At 36.5% G+C, this 12419-nt stretch overlaps 1 long non-coding RNA gene across 2 annotated transcripts in view; it reads left to right on the top strand.

The window, feature by feature from the left end:
- LOC129058912 (uncharacterized) overlaps positions 1–12419 on the top strand; it is an 86876-nt gene that overhangs the window by 64628 nt on the left and 9829 nt on the right. The gene's annotated exons all lie outside the window — the stretch shown is intronic.

Genomic DNA, 12419 nt, shown 5'->3' on the forward strand with positions numbered 1-12419 from the left:
AAATATCCACTCATAACTGTTGATGAGGAAATAAGAAACTTCATTCCCTTAGACCTGTTAACTCTATGTGAGATTAGCAGTTCATTGCTGCTAATCCCACAGAGAGTTCAGAGGTCTAAAATTTTTATTAAGTGATATCTTTTCCACAAACATTACACACACAAACACACTTTAAAAGTATTTATTCATTCATTAAATATATGTATTGCATGGCCAGTATGTACCCAACGTTGAATCATTTTTCAGTACACAAAGCTAGAAACATTAAAGTCTGAGTGAATTTAAAATGTGAGCAGAGAAGCATGCCTGTGACCAAGTAATTTCAGTATACCAAATATGAAACTGCTTTCATTGACCAAACTAGGCTTTCAAAGGTAAATACAAAAGCTAGCTTCATTCTTTCTCCCATTGCTACTTCAAATTTACTCTCTAGAATGGTACTTTTTCTTATTTAAAATTATAGAACAATTCCACAACTTTCCTGATTAGTGTTCGATAAGATCCCATCTCATCCATTTTGGATATTAAAAATCCAGGTAATAACCAAATAACTCCAATGCAAGTTAAGGCCATATGAATATTCAGGACTCTTAGTCAAATTAAAGCCCAGGGTCTGATTCAAGCTCAAATGTTTTCAGTGGGCAGTGAGTCAAAGTTTGCTTCTTTTCTCTTTGACTCATACTTGCAAAGGTTGGCTACTGATGACTTTTGGCTGAATTTCTCTCTAGGAATGACACTTAACTAAAGAGAATTCTTACCTAGAATTCCTCTTTCCTTGGCTTATATATAAATTAACCCCCAGGTATCAGGATAAAAACTACTACATCAGAGAGTCCATTTCAAAACTCTCCAATCTAGTTATTTCTCTGGGTTATTCACCAACGATTACTGAATATTTACCAATAGCATCACCCAGGACCCCTTTGTATGATATTGCTCCATGCTGATGTTCATTAAGTGTTATACCTGTCATGCACTTACTCTGCAAAGAGGGGAGAAAAACACACCTGCATGCTTACTCACTGTATCCCCAGGATGGAGCACTGTGCTCAGTATATATTAGAAATTTGGCAAACATTTGCTGAACAACTGGAACCAAAAAAAATATTGCAGTGCTTTAATTCCAGTAAATTTTTTCTTTGTTAGTTTGCCAAGAGATAGAAGGCTTCATTTACTACCAACTGATACCAACTTGAGTTAAAACTTCCTCCACAATTTTTAGTAAGCCCTCTTAAAGATAAGAGGAAACGTAAAAATAAATGAAATAAAAACTCGAAGTGGGAAAACATCTTATCATCTGTAATAGTACTGTCCAACAGAAATATAATGTGTACTACAAATGCAAGCTACCTGCATAGTATTCAGTTTTCTTGTAGTCACATCAAAGAACAGGAAAAAGCTAAAATGAATTTTACTGATTAATGTATTTTATTTAATTTAATATATTAAAAATATTATTTCACCATGTAATCAATATAAACACTGTTAGATGCTTTGAATTCTGCTTTAGTTACAGTTTTTAAAATCAAATGTACTTTATACTTAAAGCAAAATATACAACACTTAATATCTGCAAAATGTAAGGATATAAGTGTTACAAAAAATCTCAATTAGTAGAAGTAACATTTCCAGTGTTAAATAGCCACATATGCCTAGTAACTATTATGTCATACAGTGCAGGTGGATAATATACTCTAACAGGGAATTCTAAGATATATTTCCCCAAAGCTCACAGTATTATCTATTATTTTTATGTGTATGTATGTATATATGTAATGTTTTGTTTTCCAAAACATGTTTTGTAATTCTAGCTGCTAGCAATATCTGGGCTCCAGATTTGCATTTGGTTGCTTTGAAGCAACTATAATTTTCTCCCGCATACATTAAAGAAAACTTCAGACAATTTAGTTATAAGCATTGGCTAGTGTTTTATTAGTCTTGCACGACAGATTTTTTTAAAAGCCCCCAATGGCCAATTCAAAGATTTACTCTTGGTTAGTATTTCACAGCACACAAGAGAAGGAATAGGTAGCTTTGTTAGATTATCTATTAAATATCAATAATCATGTTAAATACTGGAAGAAAAGAAAGTCTCCTTAAACGGCACTGAATTCTTGACTAAGCTGGCAGTCAACTGGGTTAGTGAAGTTCTCTGGATACAGCTTAATCTTATTAAAATCCAGCAGAAAATCACTTATCATTTTGTCTGGAATACTAGTTTCTTCCCAGAAGAAGGGTATTGTGAACTACGTTGCTCAAAAGTGTGTTTTTTGTTTTTTGTTTTTTGGTTTTTTGTCTTTTCTACAGTAATGGTGTCATTACCTCCTGTTGTTTCAGAGATCAAATTCGGTTTTTTAAAAAAATGAAATAGGACTAGGCTGGGCGCAGTGGCTCACGCCTGTAATCCCAGCACTTTGGGAGGCCAAGGCGGCCTGATCACTTGCAGTCAGGAGTTCGAAACCAGCCTGGCCAACATGATGAAACCCCGTCTCTACTAAAATATACAAACAGTAGCTGGGCATGGTGGAAGGCGACTTAATCCCAGCTACTTGGGAGGCAGAGGCAGGAGAATCATTTGAACCCAGGAGGCGGAGGTTGCAGTGAGCCGAGATCGAGCCATTGCACTCAAACCTGGGGGATAAGAGCAAGACTTCTCTCAAAAAAAAAAGAAAGAAAAAGAAATACGACTATTGATAAGTCTTAACGGTTAAAACATAGAGTGTGGGTGAGAAAGTTTTAGATAATGAGGTGAGAAAAAAAGGTTAGGTCTCTAAGTTTTTTATACCATTCTTAGGAGTTTAGATTGTGTGTTTAGCCTCTGGAGAGCTATGTCCGCATCTGAAAAAGTAGAGGTAATTGAGAAAAATCTTGTAATAAACCGAGATTAGAAACAGTGAGATTGCTATCAATGTGTCAGCTTCCTAGACACCCCCAAGCCTTCTAGACTGGACTTATATGGAATGACTGAACTTAAATAAAAATGAATCCAATCTCATATAGAAATAGTGGACAACTGAGCATCACTCACTAACTTCCCACTATTTTCCAGCATTTACAAGAGCTTGTATTTCTTATAATGTCTTCCTACTCAAGATTTTGCTTTCTGTCATATTTTCTCTCTTTTGTCTTTATATTTCACCCCATTTGTTTCTTATAGCTGTTCTCTTTTTCTGTACCAAATATTGACCCAAAGATTAAACAAAATTTATTTTACTTTGATTTTCTCAAGGCACTTCTCTGACGGGGCCATTTCTTCAAGTAGACTTTAATTAAATTTGGGAGTTAATGCCAAGTAGGTAACAGCAAATATCCAATCAACACATAATTTATAACTAAATATTAGGTAGCTCCACCCTTCAAAGAATCTGAAAGATTTATCTCTTGGATGCCTTGTCTTCCAGAGATCCCATGACTCATTCTGAGCATGGCCATTTCTCTACCACATACTCTCACGTCATTTTATTTCTGAGAACACTTACTCTTCTTATCTGAATCCCAGGCCATCAAGATCATATCCTGAAGACTCTCTTTCCACACCAATATTCCATTAAAGTGTTTGCAAAGCCATAGATATCTTCTCCCTCAGATTTATGCAATTAGCTTTTAAACCATCTCCTCCTCCCACCTTCCCCCCCATGCAGACTTTTCAACTTCCTTAAAAATAATTCTAGGGGCTGGGTGTAGTGCCTAACATCTATAATCCCAGCACTTTGGGAGGCTGAGGCAGGTGGATCACGTGATCAGGAGATCGAGACCATCCTGGCTAACATGGTGAAACCTCGTCTCTACTAAAAATACAAAAAAGTTAGCCGGGCGTGGTGGCGGGCACCTGTAATCTCAGCTACTCGGGAGGCTGAGGGAAGAGAATAGCGGGAACCCGGGAGGCAGAGCTTGCAGTGAACCGAGATCGCGCCACTGTACTCCATCCTGGGCGACTGAGCGAGACTCCGTCTCAAAGAATAATTCTAGCAAATGTAACATTAATGCCAACTAAGATAAAGAGGTAGAATCTCCACTCCCCAGAGATGGGGGATTCATGCTGTAGCAAGACACAACAGGCAGTGCTCCTACACGTAAGAGCAAGGATGCAAAATAAAAAACAAACAGCGGGAGTCTCCTCTGCAGGTGCCTGGTGAGGTCATTCTAAGCTTTCCCCGGTAAGTGCAAATCATCAAGCAAAATCATGACATTTGTCAAGGAATTCTCAGAATGCCTTTTAGATTCTGGTCCACTTTCCCAAACAGACACCTCAAAACCATGCCTTCCACTTAGAAATAAAAAGATTTCTATATAATAATTCACTTAAAACAGTTACACCTTTGGAAGAGTGGTTTCATCTGTTACCTGTAGAATAGTCTAGATGAAAAAAGTTTTTGTAGTTATTGCGGCCCCTGTGTGAGAAAATGCAACATAGACTGGCAGGTTCATGCAAATGCTGCAATTCTGCCTTTGTGTTCACAATGTGTAGTCACTGTGTATTGTGGAGTGAGCACATGCTGCCTCTAAATGGGAGACCTCTAAAGCAAGAGGATCCTCAGGACCGTAACCTTGGCTCAGGCACGTGCTCAGTTCAAACTCTGCATGATCAGTGTTGCAGCAACTTCTCTTCATTATTGAAATGGAACAATATTTTATTTTCAAACAGTATTTTTTGAAATGAAATACTGTTTGAAAAGCCTGGCCTATATTTTTCTTACCAGTTTTCTTTGTCATCCCTAAAATTAAAATAAGAAAGAATAAAACAAACAAAATCATCCTTCAACCAATTAACTCAAAATATGTTTCTATATTTAAATGTGTCTGAAATGCCCCTATTTTCTTCTGCATTTTATCATCACCTACCAAAATGTAAGGGTATAAGTGTCACAAAATTGTTTTACTTCAAGTTCAGCTGTTTTGTTGGAATTTATTAGACAAAGCTAAAAAGTTTTCTGTGTGGGAACAAAAGAGTGTTACATGCAGTGTACAAAAATCCCTAAAACTTTTGGCATTTCTGCTTTAAGATGGGTAGAAATTGGCTGCAATTTTTTTAAATTATTATATAATATTTATCATTTGTTGGATTAACAAAATCATTTCAAATGTTGGAATACACCAAAAGTTTTATTAGGGGAAGGAGAGAAGAGTGGGGAAAAAAAATAACAACATATATTGCACACACATTTTACGTAGATACCGGATCGGGTACTTTACATGTGTTATCGTTAAATCTTCACCAAAACTTCAGGTCATAGGAGTTATGTGCCCCATTCACATTGAAGGTACATAAAGATTTAAAATTGTAATTCCATGGAAGTGAAATAGAAAATTTAGACAACATTTTGTCAAGCTGGAGAGTTATTGTGTTCCATTTTCATTAAGCAGGGATCTTCCAGGAGAGGTTAAAAATAAGAGAAAAGTGAATGTGCTTCCAATAATTATTTTTAGTGTAGCCAAAGAAGGCAATTAAGAAGAGATTTCATATGCATTTCCTCAAAGCATGTTGTGAACTCTGCATTTGGCCCTGACTTTCAGGTTAGAAGCCACAGAGCAAAATAAAGCCTCATTATGTTATAGTACCACGGAGTCACTGATTTCAAGCAGTGTCCACAGCTTCCCATCAACCATCTTCATTAGTCTTGATTCCAAACGCTTTTGGCAGTTTTGAGATATTCAGTCAACTCTCAAAGGACTAAGATTTTGCCAAGTATTGTCACTGGTTAGCATAGAGAAGAGTCAGCACCAAAGGCAGTTCCCCAAAAACGGCAGTTTCAGAGTTGCTTTTAGTAATGGCAGCCCTGTTGGTATGAATGGAGCGCTCCCTACAGGGAAAGTTAGGAGAGAGGAGTGCAAATTCTCAGGCAGTTGGTTAAAATTAGCACTTTCTTCAATCATGAATACCTCTGCATGACCAAATGTGTCAATAAAATGTGCTTATTTTAGGAGTTTACTTATAGGTAATTGAAAATACAACTTAAACATCAGGTGATTTCATTCAGTAATAGATGCAGATATTTCAGATTATATAAAAGTATCTTATGATATAAGCTGTTAGGCTAAAAACTTTAAATACATGAGTACATATGTATGTGTATATATGTGCATATATAAATATATATGTGTATATCTATTTCAGGTTTTTTTAACATTTGTGTGTACATAATATATATGGATGTGTATCTAGAAGCCAGATGGTTATAATTCCAGTGATGGAGATATAATATGATATCAATTAACTTGGCAATATAGCCCAGGGGTAGGAGGTAAACAAAAGTCACAGCTCTGGTGAAAAGAAAAATATTATTTACAAACTTCTGTTTAAAATACAAAGGTGAGATGATCAATTAAGGAGCCAGGAGTTCAGGAAGTTAATTGAGATCTAGTCCACTAAGAGCTTTCAATGTCAAAGTAATATCTTAATTATAAGCCTAATACAATTTTCATCTGTTTGATATCTGCTGCCAAGGACAAGTAATGTTTAATTTTCCTCATCAAAATATCCCAGCCAGTTCAAGAATCAGAGGTGTTATAGCTTGAAGAAGATTAATGTCTATAGATGGGACACAGTTTGGCTATTTGTATTATTTTTTTTTGAATAGCAATTTTTATTGGCAGTGTTCCCTGGTTGTTTTTCATTTATTTCTTTTTTTTTTTAAAACAAATTAGCACAAATGGGCAGTCAACATCAATGAAGTAACAGCAAAGTCACATAATAAAAGCATGGAATTAAGCCAAGCTGAAGATTCAGATGTAATAAAACAACCACCCATTATCATCTCAACGGTTTCTGTGCCTCATTTAATCCAATATTTCTATTTTGTTCAAGTGAACAAATTAACTTTTAAAAATTAACTTTATTGAAGTAAAATTTACATAGGATCAAATCCAGTCATTTAAAATGCTCAATAAGTTTTAACAATATATATACCTATGCAACCACTTCATATGTATTTTTACACACTACATGTGTGTACATGTATGCACACTCACACTACATATTTGTGTACATTCAAATACACATACTACATATAACTATATACTATGTATACACTATATATATATATAAAAACTGCTTATATGCTTGATTACGCAATAAGCAGTAAAACTCCAGTTTCCAAGTGACACTGTGGTATAGTGGGAAACGCATTTGACTATAAATCAAGAAATCTAAATACTGGTGTTTGAGGGAGTCTGCTAAATAGCACTTTTTCTCTCTCAGCTCTGCACCCATTGAGGAATGAGGTAAAAGACTAAGATGGGAAAGAGACAGTGATGAGCTGAATCTGTCTTGTGTAACCTTATGAGAACGAATTGTGTGCATGTCTTTTCAAGTCCTCATTCATTGACGTCATGATCATAGTGAAATGAGTCTAGGTGGAGGTATTTATACCACAGAAGTCTGCAGATGCTGCAAGTCTGATTTGTTTTTTTCTTAGAGTCAAGTGTTAGTTTACCAGTATGATCTTATTAAGAGATCAGTATATTACTATTACTAACGGAGAAAACATTGGTCAAGTGGGCCTCCCAGTGCTGAACTTGGAATTTAGAGTTTTCATTCTCATCCTGGCACCATAGTCCATTCCCAGACTGCCTGGTCTCTGGAATGAGCCCCCTGCATGGACAACAGCTATAAAAACTCATGCCTTATGTAAGGAGGTCTGCCCCAAAGAAAAAGAAGGGAGCACCTTGGCTGTATATGCCCTAGCCTTGCTTTTGCATATACTAATTAGATAAGCAATCCATCCCCCACGGGAGGACAGATAGGGGCAAACAGAGGCAGGGCTTTTATACTGACGGAACCCTTTTACTTTTAAGAAAATCTCAAATGTGAGGGAGAATCTGCCCATATTTTCCTTTCACCCCAAAGCTGAATTTAGGACAGTTCTGTTTCTAAATAGTTCTTGGGCCCATTATTAATGCTTTTGTAAGAATAGTTTCCACCACTATAAAATAATTTTTAAAATAGCTTCAGATAATTTCAAAGGGGCCTCTGATGCCACATTTCTATTATTTACAATTTTAGGTTTCTATATCTGTAATGTACTGCAGCAAAAGTTTGAATTCTATTTTAGTGCATTTATAAATTCTAAAGAACTGATCCTTTCCACTCTGCAACTCCACCTTTCATCAGGTCATTTTTGAAAGCTTTTAACAGAGGGCAAATGGGAAGAGTGCTTTGACCTTCTTCGACATGAGACCAAAGTCAGCGTGAATAAATAAGCTGCTATTCTAATATATATGATGGATCTATTTCATATTATTATCTAGCAGCTGAAGTGAAGTTTTCTTTTCCCTGCTGAGTTTATTGTTGAAAATAACTGCCTTTTCACCTAAAAAGAACTCTAGGTGCAGATTCTTGTAGATTTGATCTTACTCAGTGATTGTCAAGAAGGTCATAGACCTTCAAACATGTGAGTGCCCGTGTTGTGTGCTTCTACTTCTTTTATGGTTCTTATTATTCTCTGATATAACTTGTTTTTAATCAACCTGTGAGTTCCTTGAGTCTTTCATCTGTATTCTTAATGTCCAGTGGAGTGATTGGAATGACAGTAGTTTGCAATATTTACTAGAGGTTTTAGGAAATGCATGATGAGCCAAGACTGTTCTGAAGTATTTATCTAACTCATGGTCAAAAATACATATGCATACAGCAGCCAGTTCCAATGCCTGGAGATGCAGGGATTTCAGATGAAAATGTCTAACAACAGGAATCCAGTTGTTTTAGTCTGTTTTGTGTTGCTGTAACAAAATATCTAAGACTGGGTAGTTTATAGAGAAGAGTTTTATTTGGCTTACGATTCTAGAGGCTGGAAAGTTCAAGATTGGGCATCTGCAGCTGGTGAAGGCATCAGGCTGCTTCAAATCATGGTGTAAAGCAAAAAGGGAAGCAAACTGGCATATGCAAGGGGGTCACATGGCAAGAGAGGAAGGAGGAGAGAAAAACAAACTGAGGGAGTCGGCCTATTTTTAACAACCTGCTCATGCAGGAACTAATTCATTTTAGTGACAGCAAGAACTCATTCAATCCCCATGGGAGGGCATTCATCTATTAATGAAGGATCCACCCTCATAACTCAAACACCTCTCCCTTGGCCCCATCTCACAATGCAATGCAGCCACATTAGGTATCAAATTTTAACAGGAGTTTTGGTGGGAGCAAAGCAAACCTTAGTACCAATCAAAAAAAGCAGTCATTGTGTGCTTCAACTAAATGTGACCCTTTGATTCAAACTCAGTTCTCTATTACAATATACCACCATGTATGCTATTAATTGAATTACTTCTAACATCAATGGAAAACCAGAACTCAAATGAGCATGATGGCAAAGACTGATGTGGAGGTCATTTTGTCTGATCTTCTAAATCAGCAGAGTAGGAGAGCAAATCCCCTCTGCAGGAGGCAGGACGTCTTTCCCTGCTATCAAGTGAACAATCAGAGACAACGCAATGACTTGCAAAACCTAATTTTAATTAGAAAAAAAAAAATCCAAGTTGGAATGATGATGCTTGAATTATTTCAATGTCTTTTCCGAAGCAATGTTAAGTTTCAAAATAAATCATTTACTTATAAAATTGTCAAATAAATATTTGTAGATTGCCCTGTGTACGTCAAGGGTTGCTCAAAGCAGGGTAGAGGGAAAGTATACAGATAACTTAGGCAAAAGAAGAATTTTGCACTGAACTCATGTTAACAACATGAGACAAATTTTCTTCCGGTTATTGCAGTAGGACAGAGAGAGGTTATTATAAACTGAGCTTAACTTCATTGAAACAAAAGGCAGGAAGGAGGCTTTTAAAATGCTGTTGGAGGGTGGCCAATGTGACTCCAAGATCTGTGTTTGCTAAAGGTGTTTATTGAAGTTAGGCTCCTACCCTGTCACAGAGATTGGGAGACAGGGTTTCCATCTGTTGTGATAATTACATTTCAAAAGGATGGCTTCCAGGTTTTTGAGAAAGACATTGCTGGGTTACAGGAGATGCATCTCAATGGAGCAGAGAAAAGATGTTAAATTGTAAGTTTTCTAAAGAAAATGGGAAGTCAGCCCATGTTCACATATTGACTAGAACAAACAGTAAACTCTTTGGCCATTTTTTCAGGCAGATCTTTAAGAGGTGGGGGTACGCTGGGGTCACCCTAGGAACATAGTCTTGGTCTAATAAAAGGCATGTTGGGGTCTGAACACTTCTCCTAGTCAGGGGAAGGAGGAGAGGTGGGTGGACTAGAGGGAGTTGTTTATGTGAAGGTGAAGAGTTTTGTGGGGTTTTTTTTTTTCTAATAAGAAAAGCAATTGAAGACATCTCTTCTGTACATTATATATGTTTTTTGAAGAAAAACTAGTTGCCACTTTTATTTTAATGATGATAGAGAAGAAACCATGTAAGAGGCTACCACATAAGCATCCTGCTTTTTGTTTGTTTTTTTTCATCATTTTATGTATATCTGTGCTAACAGGGATTCCTCTAAGGTGTTTGGCTTCACTCTTACTTACTTGGGGATATGTGTGATTATAATGATTATTATTTTTATAGCTGTGTCAGTCATGGACTTCCTTCTTCTTTCCTCCTTTCAAAATAGCATCACACAGAATGTGTTGGAGATTGACACTTGTCTTCCCATCCAATAAATGAGCAGTCCTTGTGATTCAGTCTGTGAAATGCTTCTTGAGTTCAGAGCCTCAGCCCTGCAGTCAGTACCTCTCCTTGAGCACAGACTCCCTTCTATTCCCTTGCACTTCTCTTTTCTACTACTCAGGAGCTAGTAGGATCTTTGTAGAGTTTACCTGTAATTAAACACTCTAGGGACTCCTCATTACCTAAAAGATCAGAGGATTCATTTCTAAATCATTTATTGAACACCTGTTACAGGTTAGGTACTGCACAATTTCTCTCAAATTCACACAGTCATAGTAATCTAATTTTAGACTTTTCCTAATGATATTTCTTGACAGTCTCAGCCACTATGAACTCTATTCACTATTTACATAGAAATACCAACTGTTCCCTTTATGCACTGAACTGCATCTTACCTCAATGTCTGCATATTCAATCCATCTGCTGAGAATGCCATTATGTAGTTTTCATCTGGTAAAATCATATTCAACTTTATGGTCCAACTCAAATATCAACTTTTCTTTATAAACTTATCTACTACCTCAAGGCCTACTTAATGGTATCTCTTTTGGGTTCCTGCAACTGTTCATTAATTTGTATAAAGTCACACATCTGATTACATAAAAATTAAAGATTCATGCTCCCCCCCACAGCAATAGAGTTTCTTTACAATAGAAAGTCTTATTTGATTGTATTTATAATTTTAGTATTCTAATATTACGGAAAATTATTTCTTCTTTCACTTGTTTCTTCACACAGGAAATATTTACCAAATATCCCAGACCAGACATTCAATACATCTAATATTCCTTAAATATTACATGAGAAAGAAAGTCCATAATATGTGAAAGTCAGTAAGGATAAGCTTTGAGATTAGACAGACTGGATTCAGTTTTGGCTTTGCTGTGTTCTATCATTCTTTAGAGAGCTTTTTTAGTTTAATCTGGTGTTTGTTTTGTTTGTGTGTGAGTCTCTTACTGCTAATAAAGACATACCTGAGACTGGGTAATTTATAAAGGAAAGAGGTTTAATTGACTCACAGTTCCACATGGCTGGGGAGGCCTCACAATCATGGCAGAAGGCAAAGGAAGAGCAAAGTCGCATCTTACGTGGTGGCAGGCAAGAGAGAGCTTGTGCAGGGGAACTCTCATTTATAAAACCATCAGATCTCATGAGACGTGTTCACTACCAAGAGAACAGTATAGGGGAAACTGCCCCCCATGATTGAATTATCTCCATCTGGCCCTGCCCTTGAAACGTGGGGATTATTACATTTCAAGGTGAGATTTGAGTGGAGACACAATCAAACCATATCAGTTTGCTTTTTAGCTAAACTATATAACCAATATAAAACACATAGTTTGAGCCTGACATAGAATAGATCATTCAGAAACATTGATGACTGAATGGAATAGTTAATGAACTCTGGCCCACCAGTTGCATGATAAGCTCAGTCTGCTGAGCTACATTGTTTCATGTTTATCTCAAATACCTACAGGGAAAGCAAACTGGTTTTACTGTATCGTTTTTAGTTCTTCTCAGAAAGGAAAGACAAGGGTAGATTAAGAAAATAATTAATAGAAAAAAAGGGATTTTTTTCAGATAAGGTAGGCGATGACTTATGTGAATGAGAATCACTTGCTTACTCCTGTATGTGGACGTTATAAATGATTCACTTAATTTTCTTTTCCTGTTCAGGACAGCGCTAATTTAAACTATAAAAGCAGATTGCTCTGCCTTTCAGAGGCCACTGCTTTTGTACATGGCCTGATTTTCCCCCTTGCAGTGTTTTCTCTTTTATATCTAAACAAAGGAAATAGATATGGACT

This window comes from Pongo abelii, chromosome 3 (assembly GCF_028885655.2).
Source record: "Pongo abelii isolate AG06213 chromosome 3, NHGRI_mPonAbe1-v2.0_pri, whole genome shotgun sequence".
Lineage (NCBI taxonomy): Eukaryota > Metazoa > Chordata > Mammalia > Primates > Hominidae > Pongo > Pongo abelii.